At 32.1% G+C, this 25,820-nt stretch overlaps 1 long non-coding RNA gene across 2 annotated transcripts; it reads right to left on the bottom strand.

Annotated features, from left to right (window-relative positions):
* Window positions 1–1,457: 1,457 nt before the first annotated feature.
* Window positions 1,458–6,604, bottom strand: LOC139897996 (uncharacterized). Of its 2 annotated transcripts, XR_011776842.1 has the most exons (5): window positions 6,555–6,604; window positions 6,359–6,417; window positions 1,913–1,980; window positions 1,779–1,830; window positions 1,458–1,535 (listed from the first exon to the last, which is right to left on the bottom strand). It is a non-coding gene; the product is annotated as an uncharacterized lncRNA (long non-coding RNA). The 2 variants fall into 2 exon arrangements; XR_011776841.1 differs by lacking the exon at window positions 6,555–6,604 and having other exon boundaries at window positions 6,359–6,510.
* Window positions 6,605–25,820: the final 19,216 nt, after the last annotated feature.

The following is a 25,820-nucleotide window of genomic DNA, read 5'->3' as shown; positions in this document are numbered from 1 at the left end:
TTCTTGATATTAACAGAGATTTTAACAGCAAATGTAACAGAGTTTTTCATAATATCAAAGTAATGAACACACATCTTCATCGTAACAAGATTTTTTTTCATAATATCAATTCGAATGAACTGAAGCTTGATATTAACAGCAAATGTTTCCTGAAGTAGCGATTAACAACATTATTGAAGAATCAAGGTCCATAACAGCTTCAAATCCCTGGAAAAATCTATGAATAGTTGCAAAAGCTTCACGAACACTTGAAAATTAAAATAGAAATTCGTTGTGTTTTAGGAGATGAATTCTTCCTGAAAAACATTCCATATGATCACCTTAACACTCGACATACATCAGAACAACCTGAAAAAACACGAATCGTTCAAATCGAATTGTTGACCGAAGATGCACGAACTTTGAATTTCGAAATTAGAACTCAATTCATCGAGTTTGGATCCGAGATTTGATGTAGAGCTGAATGAGTGGATTTAGAACATAATAGCACTTTTACTTTTGCTAAAACTTCTCAGATTGATCCAGAGACCAAAACAACTCGATTTCGTGAAGAACGATGAACTTGAATCGAATTGAGATGATTCGTTGATGTGAATCTGATATGATGATGTACGAAGATTAGGAATGTGATTACAAATATATTTATGTAATCAATTGCTGCAGAAAATCATAAAATAAGAATTTGAATTTTTTGTTGCAGTTTCTTTGTAACAGTTTTTTGTAGCAGCGATGTTATGATGAGGATGGTGGCTATGATGATGCAGGTTTGAAAGATAATTAATGAAGAAGGATGATGGGTGAAATGTTTTTGAAACTTTAGGGACTAATTTTGTATTTTTCACTAATGAAATTGACGAATATTACCTAAATTTTAAAAATTTTAAACACACAATCCTTTTTTTACGCAAAAATTAAATTGAAATCCTTTTTGGGCATATGCGATTTGGGTTTACCTTGATTATCAAATTTGATAACCTATATTACCTTTTGGGTCATTTGCTCTTTAATTATTGGTATCAATTTTCAATTTCTGGTTATAAACAGGATATAAAAAAATAGGCCCATTTTATTTCATAGATATAAACTAGTTAGCCTCCCTCGTGTTGCTTCGGTTATGTTGATTGTCGGTGTATTGTCTATTGTTTTGTTACGTTGTGGCTAGATATAGAAGCATTGTGAATGTTTTTCGACATCTTTTAGTAGCATTGAAGGGTTGTTCATTTTATGAAAGTTAGTCTCTTATATCGTTGAGGAAGAAAAGAGTGAAGGAAAAAAAAAAAAAAAGGTAGTTGATTTTTTTGTAAATAATATTTTTTTTTTGATATCTTTTGGTAACATAATTTTGATATTTCTTCAGCAACTTTTTTTTCTTCTCTCTTCCTAACCTCGGCCAAAAAAATCAATTATACATATAAATCCCCAAGTATTCAATTACACAAAGATCATATGCATTTCTTACTTAGGTATAAGGTCAAAATGCAGTCTATCAATTTGAGCAGCTCCAAGATGCCTATCAGGTACCATGTTAAAATCTCCTGCACACCATAGTAGCATTAGCTCACTCACATAAAACATTGCAGGAATACAATGTACCCAAAAATTTTAAAATCCTGCATAAATGGTACAAACGAAATTATCACTAAAATAACAAAATACCTGCCATTATCATTTACTACCATATATACTATACATGCTATATATACTATAGTGTGTGTTGCTATTAAGCACAAAATAGATCCTAAACAACTAAAATCACAAAAGGTTAATAAACACTTTACCTCCATCCTTTGAAAAAGCAGAATGGCAGAAAGTGGGGTTATCCCTAAGGAGCTGCATAGTTAGGTGCAAACTTTTGTTGATTACTTTGGTACTTCACAATAATACAAAAAAAAAAACGGCTGTGGCTTTTTACTTCAAGCTTTCTTGATTGAGCTTCTGCCAAGCTTTTTTCAGATTCACACATGCTTGAATTTTTGCTTCCTGCATAAAACAAAATGAAAAAGTCGATATTTGTTTTTCAAAAACACTGATTGTGTACATCAACTAAAACAAACAAACCAACGAAAAACCCTCTTTTTCAGGTCGAAAACATAACTCGTAGGTTTAGGTTTTCATATTTCGTTGTAGTAAATCCGAATCTTAAAACCCAAATTAGTACATTCTCATATAGTTACATGCTAGTACACCTAAATTGAGAAAATAACAAACAATATACACAAAACATGAAGTGCTTTTTGGTTTTTGATTATTTATTATTTATATAAAATTTCTTATATCTAAAAACCGATAAAAAGATTAAAATATGCAGTAAGTAATAAAAAAAAAGGGAAAATTGATTCAAAATGCATTGAACTTTCACACAATTCCTATTGTATGCATCCAACTTTAAAAGTTCCTATTGTATGCATTCAACTTTTATATTTTTTTTTATTGTATGTATTGGAAGGGTAGTAACCGGTAACCATCATATGTGTTTCCAGTTACCTAAAAAATTTATCCATGTCATCGTCCACGTCAGATCATTATTCCATGCTGGATTTTTATCTGGCATCTTATTTAAACCCTTTGTTGACAATTCTTTTCCATCTTTTCACAGTAAAAACCAAAAACCCAAACATGGCTGCTTTTTCATCTAGTTCCAAGAACACCGTGACTTCAAACCAAGGAAGAAACTTTTGTGATTGTGGTAATCGATTGTATGAGAGTATTGGATGGACAAAGAAAAATCCGGGAAGAAGATTCATTGGTTGTCCAAATTTTGTAAGTGTTTATTTTCCCCTAATTTTGCCCTAATTTTTTTTCCAGCTTTTTCCCAAATTGGTGTTTGCTTTTACAGGGCAAACCAAGAAAATGTAAAGTTTTTTGGTTTATTGATGACGAGCTTCCAAACCAACACTACAAAGATTTGTTGTATGAAATGCATTTGGAAATTATGAAATTGAAGTCTCAAAGTATGTGTAATCGTGATGTTGAAGATTTGAAACTTTTGGAAGAATTAGCAATGTTCAAGTCGAAGCTCAAATTTTATGATAGGTTATTTGTAGGTATGGTAGGAATTTTGGCAGTGTTATGTATTGTAGTAGCTATTTTGGCTTTAAAATGAAACTCATGTGTTATGTAATGCAGTAGAAATTGTGCAATTGTTTTGGTTTCAATGTTTCAAAGCTAATGTAATGACTTCATATTTTGGTTTCAATGTTTCAATGTTAAGTGATTTATCTTGTGTGCAAGTGTTTTTGGTCACAATGAAACTGATGAGCATGTATAATTGCATCAAAAAGGGCTTATAGTTGCAAACAAGTATTTTTGTGCAAGTGTTGGAACAAACATTCTGTTGAAAAAAGTCTAACATACAAAAACAAAATACAAACAAACAATGGCATCATTACAATGGCATGCCATTCCAATACAAAAGACTACATCATTACAATTCAAAGCAAAAGACTACATCATTACAATGGCACAATTCAAAGCAAAAGACTACATCATTACAATGGCATGCCATTCCAATACAAAAGACCACACAAACACCTGCAATTCGTGCCAAAATACATCTCATGACCCTATACAATAGACCACATTACAAAAGACAACATAAAAACTAACAAACAATTCATGCCACCATTCTATTCAGCACCACTTGGCTCGCCATCCTTCCTAGGCCTTCCAACAGAATTACTAGCCTTAACAACTTCTTCTTTTGGATTGTTTGTACAGCTTCTTTTATTATGGCCAGGTTCTAAACACTTTGAGCAAGTCATGGAAGCTCCTACCTTTGATATCTTAACTCCAGAATTTGATCCTTCATGTACAGCTCTTCTTCTCTTCCTTTTAGGCCTCCCTGGCATTGTTCTAGTTACTGGTGGTAAAGGTTTGTTCAACTGGTTTGGTACCCAACTTGTGATTCCACCAACAGGTCTAAGATATGCTGAGTATGTCCTCATGTACATCTCTTTTCTAAACCATGCTGGTATATAATCTTCAGGTGATTTGTTTATGGCAAATATGGCTGAACAAGCATGAGCACATGGAATACCTGACAACTGCCACATCCTGCAGCTGCAAGTTTTTCTTTGTTCATTTACTTTAAAAGCTTCATTTTTATGCCTCACTTCAAACTCAAAAACACCAGCAAAAATTGCATGCCAATATCTAAAAGCCATAAAATAAGTTAAATAATACACAGCTATTACCCTTCCTATAGCAGTTAGTAACTCACCTTGATTAGGTTTTTTCAAAAAGCATCCATCCAAAGCTATTACCCTCCAACAACCATTCTTCCATCCTTCTTTGAGTCCATTCAAGCAAACATACATTCTGTCAAAAAACACTTTCTCATCAGGCCCATTAGTTACTCCTATTTTAACTGTTGACCCTGGGTTGCTACTAAGTAGTTCATCACCATATGACCTTAAAAGAGAGTAATGTTGTTCAATTGATTTCTCATACTCAGATAATGCCCAATCCTTTGCCTTTCTACACTGATTAGGAGTGACTTGACACTTGTACTTTTTCATCACTAAGTCAGCTATATCTACTAGCCTTATGTTTGGATTTGCCCTGATTTTGTCACCAAACTCTTTTCCAATCCATTTATAATTAATCAAACTACCAAACCTAAAATTCCTAACACAAGTGTGTTCATCTTTTAAAGAAATAACCTGAAATGAATCTTCATTCTTCATTTTTCTACCATAACACCTCCAATCACATTTAGGTTCTTCACTCTTATCTACACCAGGGTATCTCTTATACTTCCTTTTTTTACCTGCTTATCAATTATCAAAAATGGAGTGTTAATATTAATATTTAATATATAATATACATATAAGACAGTTATGAAAGCATATATTACCTTCATCTAGATTTTTGAGTTTAGGTGGTCTTTGGCCACACTTTGCAATCACCTCCTTTTCAGAGCTCCTATGATACCATATTGAGAAGCCATTTGCCAGAGCATAATAAGTTAAACAATCCTTAAACTGTTTTGCATTAATATATCTCTCACTCACCACCGGTTTCTTCAATCTCCAATTAGTTTTCTCATCATGTATTGGCACCTTTTCAACAATAACAATTTCTTTAAAAGGATCACTATCTGCTTCCTCACCTTTTAACTTCTTCAAAAGCTCTTCCATAAACTCTTCATGTTCATCAATTGCATCCATCATTGGGTTGTCATTTTCTCTTTTTGAAACACCTAACTTTGGTTGTGGAACTGGTTTTGTTCCTTTTTTGGCATTTGCTTTCAAAATCCTAAGTTCCTTCAACTCTTCCTCCCCTTCTGATAAATGATCTATCGAGGCATTATCACTTTCAGTATCACTTTCTACACCTACATAGTCACTTTCATACTCACTTTCTCCATCTTTGTCATCCAATTTACTTTCAGTGTCATCTAACTTAGTTTCAACTATCTGTAAATCAGTAATATCCAATTTACTCTCAACCATCTCTATGTTATCCTCCTCATGATTTATACCTTCACCATTTACTATATATTCACTTAAATTATCATTAAAATGGTTAACATAGATATCCACTTTACCATAGCAGTAGGCAATGTCAAACATTATATTCATATGATCGTTGCTCTCTAACAAAAATAAACCATTTTTAAGTGTTGAGCCCGATTCTTGATAATACAACCCAGACAATTGCATACCAATTTCTTGTGACAAAAACTCAAGCAATTCATCAAACTCAAGTTTAGCAATAAAGATGGGAAGAACACTACCATTCTCATACCTAAGTGGGTTGAACATAAACGTGCCACTATGGTGAACATCAAAATCAAAACCTCTTGTTGAAATTGGGCTTCCAACCATCCTGAAATAAATGTTTTAACAGTTAATAAAAGTACAAAATGAAACAAAATTGAACAAAAAAATCATATCAAGCACTAATCTGTTGAATCTGATTTTTTTTAAATAAACCCTAAAATCAAAGTTATTGTGTTGAAACATCTTAAAATCATGCAACAAAAGTAACTAGTTACCTTCTGAAAGTTAGATGATACAAAAATCGAGTGGATTTTTTCACCAATTTTGGGTCCTCGTTACGTTATGAAGCAGGTAGGGTTTTTTGAGCGGGAAAGTTGATCAGTACATGAGAAGGAAATGGAAGGGGTTTTTTCCATCTAAGCATAAATATATCAATATTAATATCCAACATGGCAAAAAATTGACTTTGTAACCGGTTACCCATTGTGTAAGTCATTTAAGGCATACAAAAGAACAAAAAATAAAGTTGAACGCATACAATAGAAACTTTTAAAGTTGGATGCATACAATAGGAATTGTGTGAAAGTTCAATGCATTTTGAATCAATTTTCCAAAAAAAAAAAAAGGCTTCGGACCTGGAAGCAATGAGCACGAGGCAAGATTGAGTGGTAGAATTCTTCAGTGGGTGTGCAAACTGCAAAGACATTAACATATATTAGCTAAAATTAACAGACACACACATGCGTTGAATATCAACACTCATATGACTAACTATCAGACAAACAACAATAAAGTTATCAACATTCATAGCTATAATTAACAGACACATACGTACAAACCCTTAAAACTGTTAGTTGTGGCCCACGCAGTTCAAATTTTCTGCCAAAAAAAAAGTATATTAGGATGAACATGAAACACAAAATAGCCACCTACCACTATCAATTAGCAAGAGTGAGAAGCCATTCACAAATACGCAAACTAAAAGGAAAACTTACCTTATGATAATAAAATCAGAGATAACAATGGCGATGGTGGTTACATTCAGCAACCAACTCTTTCAATTGACGGTGAAGTCGTTGATTCTAACTCTGGTGCAATCGATTCATTGGAACATATATAGGTGCAATCAATTCATTAGAACATAGGTGAAATCGATTCATTTGAAATTAAAGCAAAAATAAAACCTAAAATGGCAAAATCCATTGTTTAATTTGTAAATTTAACAGGAAAAAAAAAATACTATAATTGCTAGAATGAATGAAGAGATTACCGCAGGAAGCAGACAAAAGACAAAAATCGCTTGAAGTAGAAAAATGGTAAAAGGAGTCGCTGTGGAATAGAAAATTAGGGTTTGAAAAGATCGCTTTGGAGTAGAAAATCAGCCATGGGAGAGCAGAAAAGGTCGGTAGGTTGAAATTAGGGTTCGAAGGTTAAGCATTGGTTGAAAGAATTTGAGGCCATGGGAAGAGAATAGAATAAATGGAGCCGTTGGAACCTCCTAGAAGGGGGAAGAGGTGGATGTGAACCCAGAAGAATATAGAACAGAAAGGAAAAGACAATTAAACCCCCCAAAAAAAAAGAAATAAAAGTAAAAAGTGAAATGACAAAAATACTCCTAGTCTATTGATGAATAGTGAAAGAGTTATATTGATAATGATAATGATAATGATAATGATAATGATAAGAGCATTTCAATTCATGACACCCTTCTATTGCCACATCAGCGCTAAATCATCATTTCTTCACCATTTCTTTTCATCACTAACTCATCACAATTCACATATCATAACATAAACTCACTTTATTATTTAATTATTAAACTTAATTTTATTTATTATTATTGTATAAATTATTATTATTACACTATATATATAAATAAATAAAACTTCATTAATTTAAATTTTGACATTAATTAAACTAATATTTAAAAAATAAATACTTTTACATTTAACATTACTGTATAATTTTGATCGCTATTGTTATTATTATTTTTTACTATAAAATATAATATACACTTGGTGGACTCTACCACTACAACAAAATATCAAATTCAACTTAATGTTCTTCTTTCTCGCATCTTCTTGCCTTTATCTGTATCTACACATATACATATATATACTTCTTTCTCTGTAACTTCAAAAATTAATCAAAGAATACTAAATAAAAACAAGGAAAAAACCCATTTAAGCTCGTGATGAGTTATGCTATTCGTCGACGAAACCGTGCACGAGTATTAATTGGCGAGATAAGAACGAGATGCTACCATCGGTGTTAAAAATTATGCGAGGCATTCACGGGATATTCACGGCAGCGTTGGGAACGCTCTAATAAAGACTTTTTTTTAAAGCCCGTGTACACATATCTTCTTAGGGCTTTGAGCCAACATTTATAAAGGTTTCATCACAAAAGGAAATTAATAAATAACCTAACAAATTAGGCGGTAGCAGTAAAAAAGTGTCCAGCAAAATATTAACCTTACGACGCAGATTGTTTAGGTAATCGTTTTTTTCTATTTAAATGCATGATGTTTCTTACTAATATGTCGGATTAAAGTTATCAGAGAATGTTACTCCGTATTGCTTATTAGTTATTAGTTAGGATCATGAATTATATTGTGGATTTTTTAGGGTTTTGGGTCCCTGCATGTTCAATTTTGGGATAAATGGGTAACCACCTTTCAAGAAAGTCCATATGTAACTAGTGTCTAATAAAAAGTGTGTATTATGTGAAGTAAAAGCTAGATACCTAGAAAGTACACATATTTGATACTTTTATCAAGTCCATATTTGATACTAACTTGTTTTATTCATTTTTTTTTTTTTTTTTTTTTTCAGAGATGAAGACTGAAACACTTCCAACCAAAACCACAAACGATCCACTCAAGAGTGCTACTGACAATAAGAGAAAAACCGTTGATGCAAGTCCTACCACAACAAAAAAGAGTAAACCAATCAATAAATCTGTAGACGCGGACAACTCAATTTTCGTTGATTTGGATGGAAACGACGATGGTCACGTCGAAAAAGGTGTGTATTCCTCCCTTATTTTCAGTTTTATTTTTACTTAGTTCCGCAAGTATGTTTTCATATATTATTAGTATAATTATTATTATTATTAATATCAGGGGCGGAATAGAGTAGGCCTGGGGGCAGGTGCCCCAGTGTATCTGAAATCATTATTTTGAAGAAAAAAAACGTTGTATTCTGCTCAAAAACCTCCATATTTTGATCTCAATCCAAAAAGTTGTATTTTGCCCAAAAGCTTCCATATTTTGTCCCCAACCCAAAGGTCGATGACCCAAAAGGTTGTATTTTCGTGGAAGAAAAAAAAAATAAAGTGAATGTAAATGTTTTTAATTTTTTTTTGCCCCTGGTTAAAAAATTCCTGATTCCGCCACTGATTACTATATTCTAGTTCCTCTGCGCCTCAGAGTTCATCAATGTAACTTAGTGTTTCAAAATGTAATTTGTTAAGGCGACGATCTATCTACCCGCTCATTTTTTCGTTCAACTAAATTAATTACATGTGTGATTCGTAATGCTCCATTCGTCATTGTGCAGATATGTTGATATCAAAAAGAAGTCGTGAACCGGCACATTATATGTTGAAGATCGAGTCCTTATCTCTTGTAATATCCCGTCAAAATATGGCTTTGACGTGCTGTATTACCAGAGGTCAAAGTCCAGTCTTCGTACTCTATATGCTTTAATCCTTAGTTTCCATGCTTGACCAACATTTCTTTTATTGCGGAAACGTAGCTAAAATATATTACCTGAGAATAACATGTTTAAAAAAAACGTCAACACAAAGGTTGAGTGAATCATAGGTTTAAGTAGTATAAAAAGTAGAGTATAGACCACAAGATTTGTTTGTTTACATGCTTTGCCGGCATCTTTAAAATATAAAAAGATTCTATAATTTTGAGCACCCGGTAACTAAGTCTTAACATTCGTTTGGTACCCCTGTTGTTATGTACACCTAACCAAAATGTACCACCTCAAATAGTATACGCCCGTTAAGTTTAGGTTAGTTTCTAACCCGGACGGACGGGGATGTCAAGCCTTATGGATCCATATACACCTATTCGCGCCCACCAGTTCCTAAACTGATAGTTACTAGTTACCAAAGCTAAGGGATTTTCGGTTATAACTCAGCATAGAATGTAAGTTTGGCACTTGTGTCTACTTGTAAAACAGAAAAAGACATGTATTCTCACCCCGAAAACAGTTTATAAAATAGTTAAAAAGTTGGGGCTATGACTCACCTTATGAGCACAGTAACAGTGTGATAGCAAATAACAGCAGTGGTCCAAAGTTGTCAACCTATCATCATTAGGTTTAAGTTATTTGGATCATCATGGTCATCATCATCATCATTATAGTTATGTGTTTGATATATGTGTTCATATATATATTACCGGTGTTCCTTTTAAGAATTTTCAATGTTAACTATTCTCACAGTTTAGATGTTACATAACTCAAACGATCCTCGTTGCTATCAAGTAAGTCAATAGATAGCCAGATGTAACCGGAGGCCAGGACTCTTGATCCGACTTTAAGTCGTGACATTCGAGATCCACAACCATATCCCAAACTGGCAACCTAGACACCATCCATGACCGTAAGTAGCGGTGAGACTTGTGAAAGTCATACGTTATCTGTTTGAGATTATGGTTCGTTATATAACTATATAATTCACATGTTTTAATTCTTTTAAATGTGTGTATAAGAATACAACACAATATGTTATATTATAAGTATATAATATTATGATATATTATAAGTATATAATATTATGATATTATCTTTTAATATTATCACCTCTTTAGTAATATCATATTATTAAGTAAGTTTTTATTCACTTTTAAGTTATTCAAACTTTATTCTACATCTAATTTAAATTCATCCTTATCATCTTGTAATACTTATCATATTACTTTCATTCTTTAAACTAGGTTTTATATTTTTCATAATCATAATCTTAATACTTATCATCATATTCAAATCACCATCCAGCATTATGATTCATGTATTATCTTTAAAGTTCATGTCTTTTACAAAATTTAAATCCATAAAGTTTATGACTTTTATCAAATTCGTATTCATAATCTTCAAGTTTACATTCATATTCGTATCAAGATTCACATGCATATTTATATAGATCTTCATCACTTTTAATCTTATTTATCTTTTAATCTCATGATATTCCTAATTATTTCATGATAATATTCATAATGATAATATTAATATTACTACTTATAAACTCAACATGTTTATAATTCATAACTTATCACAATACTTATTCCTTCATATTAACAATCATATTTATTCTCATATTCAAGTATTCATCTTCATACTTAACTTATATTAATATGCATTATTAATCATGATCATAAACATATAACTTAAAGAATTCAAACAATTAGTTTATGGCTTTAGGGATACCTTAAGAGTGGTTTTAAACAAGAAAAAGTGGCATTTGTTGGGGATAACAAAACCGAACAGATGCAGTAGCAAAACAGGAGCAATTCAACGCTAAAAAGTGGCGGTTTTGGTTGCTTTGGGTGGCGGACAGCAGCCACAAATCAGGGGCTATTTTGGGGCGACTTGTGGTGGTGTTTGATGTTCAAAAACAGCAGCAAAAGGCTGCTGCAGGTGGCGGTGGTGTAGCTGAAAAATGGCAGCAGCAGAACATCAAAACTGGTGACGGTTGGGTGGCGGTCAGGGACAGAAACAGCAGCAAAGTGGCGGCTGCAGGTGGCTGTTGTTGTGGCGTTTTCCAGCTGCAAAAACAGTAGAAAAACAGGCGGTGGTGGTGGCGGTTTGGGGCTGCAGTAGACAGCAACAAGTGGCGGTGGTTGAGGGTGTTGGGTGGCGGCCGAAGGTGGTGATTGTGGGGTGAGGCTGCCGAATTCAAGAAGGGAGGAAAAAGGGAGTGATTTGGCTTGTGAATGAGTGAAAAATAGAGAGGTGAGGGTGTGTTTATATAGGGTGCTAATTAGAGTTGGAAACCAATTCAACTAGCTCATAGAATAGTCTAGAATTTAAGTTAGGATTAGGATTAACTTAGGATTAGTCTTTATCCTTTATGATTAGGATTAGGATTAGTTTTGAGCTAGGATAGAGATTGGAGTTAGATTAGGATAAGGGTTTTAGTTTGAATCTAGGCTTCATTTTATTTTAAATTTTTATTTATTATTTATTTATTTATTTTTTAGCCGAAATAATTATATATATTTATATTTTTTCGGTTATATATATATATATATATATATATATATATATATATATATATATATATATATATATATATATATATATTAAATTTTATCATTTTAATTAATGTGCATTTTAGTCCCTACGCATTTTATACGTGTTAGTCCTTCGTTAGATATTTATTGATGATGACGATCCATGATCGTTAGGTAACCTCGTTATCCATTTCATTACTTTCATTAGTTTCGGTTTTCTAACCGAGCAAGTTTGCTTTGGACAACCTAAGTTTCAAGTTCGTTCGTATAAAAATGATCGAAAAAGTTGGGGTGTTATAGTACCTACCCGTTATTAGAAATTTCGTCCCGAAATTTGGTCGTTACCGTTAGCTGGCGTTTCGTTTGCAAATAGATGAGGATATTTTTCCTTATACTTGGTCTTTACGTTCCTTACAAGAACTTAGGTCCTTAATGGGCATTCTAACGAAGTTTGATAATAGGAATTGTTCTATGTTTGAGTCGTTTGACCTCACGGTCCATATCTTTTCTAGGCTATTCTATGAAGTTCAATTTCTCATCAGTTTGTAGTTCATCTAGAGGAATAGTAAGATCCTCTTTCGCTAGGTGTTTCTTTAGAGTTTGATACATGAAACACATCATGCATTCCCACGAGTTGTTAAGATAGTTGTAGTTGATAGGCTATTCGCCTAACACTTTCGATGATCTTTGAATGGCTCTACATATCTCAGGCTTGATTTTCTTAGTTTGACAAAGCGTATCACACCTTTCTAAGGTGATATCCATGTCATCATTTTGAAATTATAAAGGTTTCGTTCGGACGTCGGCATAGTTCTTTTGACGACTGCGGCCGTCTTAAGCCTTTCCTTGATTCGCACAATCATTTCGGTGGTTTCATGAATGATCTGGGGACCAGCCAGTTTCCGATCACCTACTTCGTTCTATCATATCGGTGATCTACACTTTCTCCTATAAAGTGCTTCAAATGGAGGAGGGTTGATGCTAGAGTGACAACTATTGTTGTAGAGAATTCAGCTAATGGTAAGAATCGATCCCATCCTTTATTAAGTCAACCACATATGCTCGCAGCATGTCTCTTGCGGATGGTATGCGGTACTCGTATCTAGTTGCATTCCCAAAGCTTCTTGTGAGGATCTCCATAATCGCGAGATAAATCGGCTGTCAGGTTCAGATATAATAGATATAGGCTCTTCACGCCTCGGCACAACTTTCTTCAAGTATGTTTGTACTAGTTTCTCAATGTTTTCGGTTTCTTTATTAGGTAGAAAATGAGTAAGTTTGGTTAGACGATCAACTATTATCCAAATAGTATCGTGACCGCTCATGGTGTAAGGTAACTTTGTGTTGAATTCTTTGGTAATAGATTTCCACTTCCACTCAGAATTCTGAAGTTGTTGCAATAAGCCTGGTGGTCTTTGATGCTCGGTCATGACTTTAGAACAAGTCAAACATGCTCCATCATAAGTAGCAATATCCGTCTTCATTTCAGGCCACCAATATAACATTTTCAGGTCATGGTACATTTTGTCGGCACCTGGGAGAATCGAATATCTTATGTGCTTCATCTAGCACCAACTTCCTTAATCCTCCAGCTGTTAGTTGTTAGTACCCAAATTCGTCCAGTGTATTATCAAGTTTCATCACTTTTAACTTCGAATTGCTTCTCCAATCCTTTGATAGATTCATCCCTCACATTCTCCTTCTTGAGTGCTTCGAGTTATGCATCTCAAATTCGTGAAGTGAGGTTTGTATAAACTACCACGTTTAGTGCCCGTACTCGTAGTGGTTTTACTTTCTCTTTCCAACTTAAATCATGAGATATGTAGTTTTGCTCATGAATCTTCGGTTGACGTGATGCATAAGCAATGACCTTCTATAGTTGTATCAATACACACCCAAATCCTTGGCGTGAAGTATCACAATGAAGTCATCATTTTCTTCTGGCAATGATAAAACAGGTGCGGAAGTTAACTTTTGCTTCAGTAGCAGTCCCTTGCTCATTGGACCATGTATACTTCTTGCCTCTGTGAGTTAAGGCAGTTAATGGTCGAGCAATTCTTGAGAAATCTTCAATAAATCTTCTATAGTAACCAATGAGTCTTAAAAATTATCGTACTTGTGTCGGCGTCTTGGGAACTTTCCAATTCTCGATAGATTCAATATTCGTTGGGTCTACTTGGATTCCTTGATTACTAACTATGTGATCGAGAATTTGCACTTTCGATAGCCAAAACTCGCACTTGGAGAATTTAGCGTACAATTTCTCTTTCCATCGTAGCTCCAATAGTAATCTCAGATGCTCGTCGTTTTCTTCTCTATTCTTCGAGTATACCAAGATGTCATTTATAGATATGATGACAAACTTGTCCCATTAAGGTTTTGCATTCTTGATTCATGAGATCCTTGAACACGGTGGGTGCATTTGTTAAACCGAATGGCATCATTGAAAAACTCGTAATGACCATAACGTTTTATAAACGCAGTCTTCAAAACATCTTCTTCTTTCACCCTCCATTGGTGATATCCGGATCTTAAGTTAATCTTCAAATAAACGGAAGATCCTTGTAGTTAATCGAACTGATCATCAGTCCTCGACAACGAGTATCTATTTTTTTTGTCGTTTTGTTCAATTCTCTATAGTTGTTACACATGCGTAGAGAGCCATCCTTCTTCCTAAGGATTGGAGCTCCCCCGGGTGTTGAAATTGGTGGGATAAACCCTTCATCCAACAACTCCTTCAATTTTGATGGCGCTATCCTATAAGATGTTCGAGCAATAGCACATTGCATCAATGTTCACGATCTCTATAGAATTTAAGTATTTATGGAATTTATGGTAGTTATGAGAAGTGACGAATCGTAACAAGCGGTAGTAAGTAGTACGAGATAGCTCAAAGAAACGTATGGTCGTTAATAAGAAACTCTCAGTAGTGTGTGGTAGTGAATAGCGTCAAACAGAGAGGGGTAGTATCGAGTAGTGTTGAAGTGAAAGAAATGTATACAATTAACAAAAAGAATTAAATTTTGACGCACAATTTTAATTATACACAAGTTTGTAAGTTACTATACCCAAAATAGTACCTTTTAAATTCCGTTCTGCTTCCCATTCCTTATGTTATAATGTCGGAACTTCTATATGAGTCACCGTAATATAATCCCTGTCATTATATTACCCTAACTCATACTTCTATCTCGGAATTACCCCATAAGTTCAAGTCGGCGAGATCCGCCTATAATTAACAAGTTATAAGTATCTAAAAACATATACTTTTATAGACACAAACTGAAAATATGAGGCTTTATGTTAATAGATAACTTCATTTTGACACTTTTGACGCGTATTTTAAAACAAATAGGGCTGTACTTATTCTATAAACATTTTCGAAGTTGACTGCGCACTTTATTAAATAAAATATATATACTGAAAAAAATACATATAATTAATAATATATTCTTATAAAAATATAGTGTAGTTTCCATTTGACGTTGGTATAATGTAAATATCCCACGACTTAGTGTAAATAAATAACAATAATAGTAATACTAATAATACCAATTGAAATCATGTATTAGGAAAATAAGAAAAACGTAATATCCCAAAATATAGAGAAAATATGAACCTCCCTAAGTGGTAGAGTACCTATCTCAAAAATAAAGGACTAACCACGTCCGCTAGACCTAACGTAATATCAGGTAAAATAAATAATAGACCTATATGATTGATCCCTATTAGTAGGAACTATTTCCTCCAGAAAGCCTCTGCTCTAGGCTGAGTAACCTCGGCATTACTAGCGACTCGAGTACAGTCATCTTATCGTGTAGATCAACATAATTACGCCTTAATCATTTCTCCGATCAGTCGATGCGGCCTTACAGCGACTTTAAATAACAGTTTCTCCACAACCTTCTTCAATTCTCTAACCTCGTTAGTAGGCGAGTTTTTTGCAGCGCTAGTGGATGGTGTATCAAGATGGCAACGAATGACGCGGGGTGGTGAAACGTCCAAAACATAATACCGCACAACGTCTTGACGCGCACAAGGGATAGGTACAACTGTACGCTTACGTGGGTTTTAGGGAGTGAAGGTATACGGGGAACAAAAGATGTAGTAGGTAGAGTAATAGGTGAAATCGAGTCTTGTGGACTTGGTACAGCAATATGTGCTTCCTCGGATTCCTCTCGGTCAGGATAATCGCATAAAGGGTTATCTTCTTGTGGAGTAATAGGCTCTAGATTCGCGTTCAGAGTCATAATGACTTCTCCATTTGGAGGAACTCATGGGATGATACTCGGGTGAGCGAATAGGACTTTCATTCTCAGTGTCTAGAATGACGATAGGGTTTAGTTGTGACATTTCATCTAAGGAAACATATTAAAGTTCGAGTATAAGCAAGAATGTGACACCGCTAATTTTTTTTTTACATACGTGGCGGAAGCATAATATTACTTAAATACGATATCCACATTAACTATTGTTAAACAACCTGTGTCACGTGTCATTACAAGATACTTGTTTATACGGAGAAGACGTATTTACAATACATTTACAAAGTATCACTGTTTAAACAAAACAAGACAACATCAGAGTTGACTCCTGTCAAACATAACATCACCATGCCTGTCTTCTCCTAAAAAGCACAATCTACAAAAGCTATCAACCTGCAGGGAGGAGATGGAGGGGAATTAGCACGAAGCTAAGTGAGTACGACTAACTACAGGCCATAGCATACATAAGCGTTATACTAATCATGTCACAATAGTCTAACACACAAACGTCACCCAAGTGCCGTCTACAGAGACTCTGGCGGCTCGGCCAAACCATTAACCACCAGTTGATTGGACTGGGGCTTACCAGAAGTTCCTCCACCACCGTATGTATATACATAATCCATACGCGACGGACGCGTCATTCACATATATATACACCACGGCTGTCTAGGCCACCACATGAGGAACCCAACCCGCAGGTTGATCTCTCCTACCGAGGCCACCACACAATAGGGACGCATTGGGCTCCAGCAGACAAGCATCAACCAACATGCAGTCATCACAATGTACTAACTATCCACAACAATAAGTATATCTAACAAGCATGGCAGTCATAATATAACATGCTACTATATACTATATTCTCCAGTTAGTCCCACTCACCGATTACCAGCAAACGAGAAGGTGTTCAGCTATCTAATCACTGAACATTCTCTTTCTCCTTTTCTCCTGAGAAATACATATACACGAGTTAGTTTATGTCCATAAACGCCAAATAACACAATACAGAAAATTTTGTCAGAAAACTGTCCGCTAAAAATTATCTCCTTAACACTTATGCACTTTCAAAATTTACATCATAAACATCAAAATACAAACGGGCAGCATAACGGCTAAAACTTAACACTTAGGTAAAATATTCTGCTATGGACACTCAGTCGGTCGACTGACTCTTACAGTCGGTCGACTGTCTACACAACCGGTCGACTGACCTTCCCAGTCGGTCGATTCATTTGGTATTACATCAATCGGCCGAAGGTAAATCTCAGTCGGTCGGTTCACTCAACAGTCGGTCGGTTGTCTTCGTCAATCGGCCAGTTCAACCCTCAGTCGGTCGACTGTCGACCGACAGTCGGCCGAGTATGTTCATCTTCATCAGAAACTGAACAAAGGCTACAGACTTCACGATGAAATCCTCAAATCTTGATCTAGAGCTCGTTTTAAACACCAAAATCGACCACAACTTATTCACTACATGTTATAGACTCAAAACCCACAACAATTTAACCATAACAACACTTAAATCACTTGTTTTGACACAAATTTACACTTTTATGAAAACTAACACAAAAACTCCATTTTCTTGAAGATTAAAGCATGAAAAGCTATGAATCTTACCTTGTTAGAATCAGTAAGTCACAAGGAACACAAAGATATGAACAATTTAAGCTCTAGCTAAAGATTAAGGATTAGGGTTTGATTGTAGGTGGAAGGGAAGGTACAGGAGTGTTTGGTGAATTTTCTAGAAATGGCAAGAACACAGCCCACTAGTCACTTAATTTAGGTTAATTTCCCACACTGTGCAACACACGGGTATTTATCAGTTATCTGATATCTTTCGTACATCATTTGGCAACCCAAACGAAGTCCAAATTAAATAAACAAACCTGTTATGTGACCCTTGTCACAAACTGGTCCTAACCACATCATTAAATAATAATAAATATTAAATAAAAATAAAAGCATATAGTAACACAATACTAACTTAAGGGCAATCTAGTAATCTTACATCAAGGCCCGATTGAGGATGTTACAAAGAACAAGTAGTTAGGCAAATTTCTAGATTCTAAGTTATAGATTAGGCTTTCAAATGCATCCTATAGGCAGACACACTAATGCAACCTAATTCCGTATAACCTGGCTCTGATACCAACTGTAATACCAGTCAAAATATGGCCTTGACGTGCTATATAGGTTAAAGTCCAGTCTTCGTACTCTATATGCTTTAATCCTTAGTTTCCATGCTTGACCTCTAAGATTTCTTTTATTGCGGAAACGTAGCTAAAGTATATTACCTGAGAATAACATGTTTAAAAAAATGTCAACACAAAGGTTGAGTGAATCATAGGTTTAAGTAGTATAAAAAGTAGAGTATAAACCACAAGATTTGTTTGTTTGCATGCTTTACCGGCATCTTTAAAATATAAAAAGATTCTATAATTTTGAGCACCCGGTAACTAAGCCTTAACGTTCGTTTAGTACCCCTGTTGTTATATACACCTAACCAAAATGTACCACCTTAAATAGTATACGCCCGTTAAGTTTAGGTTAGTTTCTAACCCGGACGGACGGGGATGTCAAGCCCTATGGATCCATATACGCCTATTCGCGCCCACCAGTTCCTAAACTGATAGTTACTAGTTACCAAAGCTAAGGGATTTTCGGTTATAACTCAGCATAGAATGTAAGTTTGGCACTTGTGTCTACTTGTAAAACAGAAAAGACATGTATTCTCACCCCGAAAACAGTTTATAAAATAGTTAAAAAGTTGGGGCTATGACTCACCTTATGAGCACAGTAACAGTGTGATAGCAAATAGAAGCAGTGGTCCAAAGTTGTCAACCTATAATCATTAGGTTTAAGTTAGTTGGATCATCATGGTCATCATCATCATCATTATAGTTATGTGTTTGATATATGTGTTCATATATATATTACCGGTGTTCCTTTTAAGAATTTTCAGTGTTAACTATTCTCACAGTTTAGATGTTACATAACTTAAACGATCCTTGTTGCTATCAAGTAAGTCAATAGATAGGCAGATGTAACCTGTAAAGACCCGTCCTAATCCATTTGGACGAATACATTACATTTGGTTACATCGCGAGGTACTTGACCTCTATATGATACTTTTTACAAACAATGCATTCGTTTTTAAAAGACAAACTTTCATTTCATCGAAAGTTGACGGCATGCATACCATTTCATAATATATCCAACTATAATTGACTTAATATTAATCTTGATGAACTCAACGACTCGAATGCAACGTCTTTTGACATATGTCATGAATAACTCCAAGTAATATCTTTAAAATGAGCATATGCACAGCGGAAGATTTCTTTCGAACCTGAGAATAAACATGCTTTAAAGTGTCAACCAAAAGGTTGGTGAGTTCATTAGTTTATCATAACAATCATTTCCATTATTTTAATAGACCACAAGATTTTTATTTCCATTTCTCATAAATATACGTCCCATGCATAGAGACAAAAATTATTCATATAGATTGAACACCTGGTAACCGACATTAATAAGATGCATATAAGAATATCCCCTATCATTCCGGGAAATCCATCGGACATGATAAAACAACATCGAAGTACTAAAGCATCCGGTACTTTGGATGGGGTTTGTTAGGCCCACTAGATCTATCTTTAGAATTCACGTCAATTAGTAGATCGGTTTACTAATTCTTAGGTTACCAAGAAAAGGAGCATATTCGGCTTCGATCATTCAACCATATAATGTAGTTTCAATTACTTGTGTCTATTTCGTAAAACGGTTATAAAAACAGCGTATGTATTCTCAGTCTCAAAAATATATATTTCAAAAGCATTTAAAAAGGGAGCAAATGAAACTCACAAAACTGTATTTCGTAGCAATAATGCATATGACGGTACTTGAACATGTGCAAGGTTGGCCTCGGATTCACGAACTTATATCATTTGTGTATTTATTAATATACATAGTTGTAATTGAATAGATATATATATATATATATATATATATATATATATATATATATATATATATATATATATATATATATATATATATATATATATAGTTCTATTAGTTATATACTTTTTATATTAATAATATATATATATATATATATATATATATATATATATGTTTCATATATTCATTTTGTATATGAAAATATAAATTTTATTATGTTACATGTATTAATATATATATATATATATATATATATATATATATATATATATATATATATATATATATATATATATATATATATATATATATATATATATATATATATATTGTTTGCTTGTTAAAATATAGTAATTATTATAATACCAAGATTTTATTTGTAATGGTAAAAATGATAATAATGATAATACCTAATGTTACTAATAAAAATATTAAAGTTAATAATTTTTGTTAATAATAATATTGATGATAGTTTTTGATTATAAATCTCATAATAATAATATTAGTAGTTTTTGGTAAAATGAATAATTTAGTAATAATGGTAATGAAAATAATAATTTTTGACATTAGTACATAATACTTAATAATAATAATTATAACAATCTTATTATTAATGGTAATCTTAATAATAATAATTATGTTAATAATAATAATAATAATAATAATAATAATAATAATATTAAATCTACGATAATGCTAATACTAATATTAATTATAATAATATTAGTTTATATTATTTTCATAATAACAATTATAATAATAGGCCTAATCATAATAATACTTATATTGATATTAATAATATTAATAATCATGAAATGATTTTTCATAATAGTAAAATGATAATAATAATAATCATAATGTTAATAATACCTAATAATAATAATAATTGCTAATTACATACTTATATTGGTAATATTAATAACAATAATAATTTTAATATTAATATTAATAACAATAACAATAATAATCATATTAATAATAATAATAATAATTAATATTAATAAGTAATAATAAAAATAATAATAATAATAATAATAATAATAATAATAATAATAATAATAATAATAATAATAATAATAATAATAATAATAATAAATAAATGAATGAAGACTACCTCAAAGGGATGAAGTCCGAAAAAAAATGAAAACAGCCCATGCTCGGGCTCGAACCCGAGACCTCTCGCTCACCGACATCACACTCTAACCAATACACCGAATCTGTTTTTCTGATTAATCTTATACCAAAATATGTATATACTGTGCCCTTCTGATTCTATTCCTTCATCTTCATCAAGTCGATCAGAGTATTATCCAATACTCAAAACACAAATACATAAGTACAGATTGATTTAGTTTCAACACAGAAACAACTTATCATCGAGGTTTTAATTAACAAACAAAAATAATTAAAATCTGAAACAACTGGTACGCGAGAAAAATATAACCCGTTATTATTGTTGGTTTAATTCCATCTTCATCTTCAACAATTCAATCGACTGAAATCCTTAAATATAACAATTGAATACAAAATTAAAGTAGTTTTAGGATTTATATATAATCAGAAACGTTTAGAGATTGACATGAAAAAAATAAAGAGCTGTAACAGCTCATTTAAGTTCTTCAAGAACTCAAAATCAATCTCGTGATTTTAGAAAGTTTTAGACTATGATTCTTGAATGAAAAAGGTTTGAAATCCTTTCTAGAAACCTTATGAATCCTTAATTTATTCAGAAACAACCAGCGGAAATCGAATTTCTTGATGAACCGGATGGTTGACTTTTTGGTATCTAATGTTTGACTCCAAAATTCGAATTCATTATAAAGAATTGGGATTTCAAACTTCACAGATAGTTTAAGTAGAAGATTTCTAACACAACTGCAATTCTAGATTTTGAAGATTAATTAAAAATCGAATTATGGTTAAAAATTTCACTTACAGAGATGTCGAGCAGAGAAAAAACACGTTTCATTTTCTTTTTGATTAATTTCTTCAGTTAATAATACATAAGGTAGTGATAACTGATAAGGAATATGAAATTCGAATAAAATGAAATGGTTCATCGGTATGTTATAGTAGTGGTGTCGACCCATATTCACGAGCAAACAGAAGAAAGAATAAATAAAAGAAAAAGTCTGATAGGGATGGTTAAAAATTCTATACGCGTATCTGTACACCTGTATTTATATATCTGTATTTCTATTTTGTATAAATTAGTATTAATAAACAAATAAATTAATAATAATTGTATATATCCGTAAATATGTATAATTATCTGTATATGTATTTTTATATTTAAATATATAACTGTATTTTATATATATATATATTTATATATATTTGAGTTTCTATATCTATTAATATATCAGTATATATATATATATATATATATATATATATATATATATATATATATATATATATATATATATATATATAATTCGTAAATTTTTATAATTAATAATTATATTAATATTATTAGTAATACTACTACTATTGTTACCTATGATAATATTATTGATAAAAAGACTAGTAATAATAAATAACATGATAAATAATAGTTTTAATAATTTAATTAATACTAAAGATAATAATAATCTTATTAATGATACTAACAATATTACTATTTATAATAATATTAATATTAATATTAATATTATTACTGATAATAATAATATTAATAGTAATAATAATATGACAACTTATACATATCAGATTTTATACAAAATAATATTACCAATACAATTATTAATAACAATAATAATAATGAAAGTAATGATAGTAATATTAATATATCAATTGTATTTAAATTTGTAATTTAATGTAGTTCCATTTATTATTTATGTAATATTATATTATATGATGACATTTAATGAATGGTTATATATATTTCATATATATTTAACAGAAATAATAGATTTATAATATGTACATATATATATATATATATATATATATATATATATATATATATATATATATATATATATTAACAGTACTTAATTATTCTAATTGTTATTTTACATTTTAAATTCCAGTTGTTTAAAGTATACTTTATTAAATCAAAATATTATATATTCTTATATTTATATATATATAATTTATATATATATTTATTTACAAATGATTGATTGTCTGTGAATCGACGGAAATAGTCAAAGGGCAAATGCATTCATGTAAATTGTTCCAAATTTTTTGAGACTCAACTTAACATACTTTGCTTATCGTGTCGGAACATATAAAGATTAAGTTTAAATTTGGTCGAAAATTTTTGGGTCGTCACAATACCTACCCGTTAAAGAAATTTCGTCCTGAAATTTGATCGAGGTCGTCATGGCTAACAATAAAAATGTTTTCATGACGAATATGAGTCGATACATCGGGTTTTATCATTATTGAGAAATATGTATAAAACAATTCGATTACGCGAAGCGTACGAGTGAAGCTATCACAAAAGAGTGAAATGAGAAATAAAGATTCATCTTGACATTTGATGTAGTCACTATTAAATTCCAGAAATCAAGGAATTTAAAGAAAATCTTCGAATATATAAAAGATCTGATTCTTCGGTAATTCAGGAAATTAGGATTCTCTTTAATTTAATGTGATCATCTGCCTCGATCGCTACGTCTGATATTTCGCTATAAATCCACCCTCTTTGTTTCCTTTATATTTTGGAGTTCCATCTTTTTTGTTTTCTATTCCCGACTTTAAGTCAAACGAAAAATGGTCCAGAATTCATAGGTGTGAAGTTTGGAATGAACATAACTAATGTTCTGAGAGAGGGATTGCAATAGCACGATCTTGATTGGTCAAATTACCAGAATTCAAAAGAAAAGATTATACTATCAAGAAAATATGTTCTTGATATGTTTGGAGATTAAATGGAATATAAGAGTCGTGTAACATGACACATGATGACGTTATTGTCTGTGAATCATCACGTTTCATTAGAAATTCAGCATGACTTACTGTAATATAATCACGTTGATCAAGTGTCATTATATTATACTAACTCATGCATCAATTTCCAACACTACTTCAAAAACATTCATAGTTTAAACTCGAAAGTTTAAAGAATATAGAAACTAACAGTTTCTTATATGATGTAACACTGATAGAGCGAAGAGATAAATGATTTCAGATCAGATTAGTTATGAAAATATCTTCAGAAGTATCGAGGATATTTATAATAACAGATACGATGATATCTTAAGATTTCTAATATCGATGGATGATGATGAAGATCGTTCATCAAAGTGTAAAGTCAGGAGAAAGATATTCCTTAATGACTTCAGCAGATACTGAATCATTTGAATTCTTTGAAGGCAGGTTTAATCTTTGGGATTTGTCCACAGACGCCTTCATGGTTTTCTCAATACGTTTTTTTTTTCAGTTTCAACTTTTCTGAGCTTTGTCAACATACAATTCTTTATCATCAAACTTTTGACTGTTAAGGCAGTCTTCAGTTTTCACTGCTTCATCAGCTTTTTCAAAACTCAGAAAACTGATTCATATGCTAGAGTGCTTTTCAGAATTTTAGAATGGGAGATCGTAATTCTAAGAGATAAATGTTATATGTATACATATAACTGTTGATGTAGAAATGCTGCGAGATTCGAAATACTGATTGCTAATTCTCGGTAATTAGTATGGCAGTTCTCGTTATAAGATGTGGACGAGTATATGATAGGGTTTTGATGTACAAATATAATGGTTTTTCGATGCGACTTAAGCCAATGAGTAATGAAGTTGCTGGTAAGTTTACTGCTAATGTGGTGGAATATAAACGGTTCTCCGGTAACGATGATAAAATAACAACGTATACATTGAGGTTATAATAAGGCTAATCTGAATGGAAGTCGAAGTTAATTTGTTGAAGCTGTGACAAAATTGGCTAATTTAGAAAGGGATTGCAAAGTTATTTTAAGTAATAACAACGCCAAAGGAGCTAGCACAGATACGTGTTAAATGTTTACTCAGGTTTCGAGTGTTTTCAGTTGTATAACTATATGCATCAATCTTTCCTTCATTAGATGAAGTGCGGTTGGTTCATCCTCTTGATTTAGGTGTTTTCATGAATCATGAAAGGTTTGAACGCAGATTGTAATCGTCAAGATACAAATGAGGTTTAAGATGAAATCAAGTGGCAAACTTGAAGAGATGTTTAGTTTCATATGTTATAATCAATATTTTAATTCATTTTAATTGTCCAATATTGGTAGTCCACAGTTGGTAGTCCAGAGTTAGTAATGCAACAATTCATATATAGTTTAATATATAATATTCGAATTAAATAATTACGTATTCGTGACCCATTGTATACATGTCTCAGACTCGATCACAACTCAAAATATATATATTATTATAGAATCAACCTCAACCCTGTATAGCTAACTATATCATTACTGCATATAGAGTGTCTTTGGTTATTCCAAATAATATATATAGATGCGTCGATATGATACGTCAAAACCTTATATACGTGTCCCGATATTTAAAGTGCGTAAAATAAATAACAGAAATTAAATAACGATAAATAAAATTGCGAGAATATAAATTGCGATAAATAAATTGCAATAAATAAATTGCGATAATTAAAATGTAATACGGAATTAA

The sequence above is a fragment of the Rutidosis leptorrhynchoides genome, chromosome 3, assembly GCF_046630445.1.
Source record: "Rutidosis leptorrhynchoides isolate AG116_Rl617_1_P2 chromosome 3, CSIRO_AGI_Rlap_v1, whole genome shotgun sequence".
In the NCBI taxonomy this organism is placed as follows: domain Eukaryota; kingdom Viridiplantae; phylum Streptophyta; class Magnoliopsida; order Asterales; family Asteraceae; genus Rutidosis; species Rutidosis leptorrhynchoides.
Note: the sequence above shows the minus strand (reverse complement) of the source record. Positions and strands in the feature narration are given on the sequence as shown.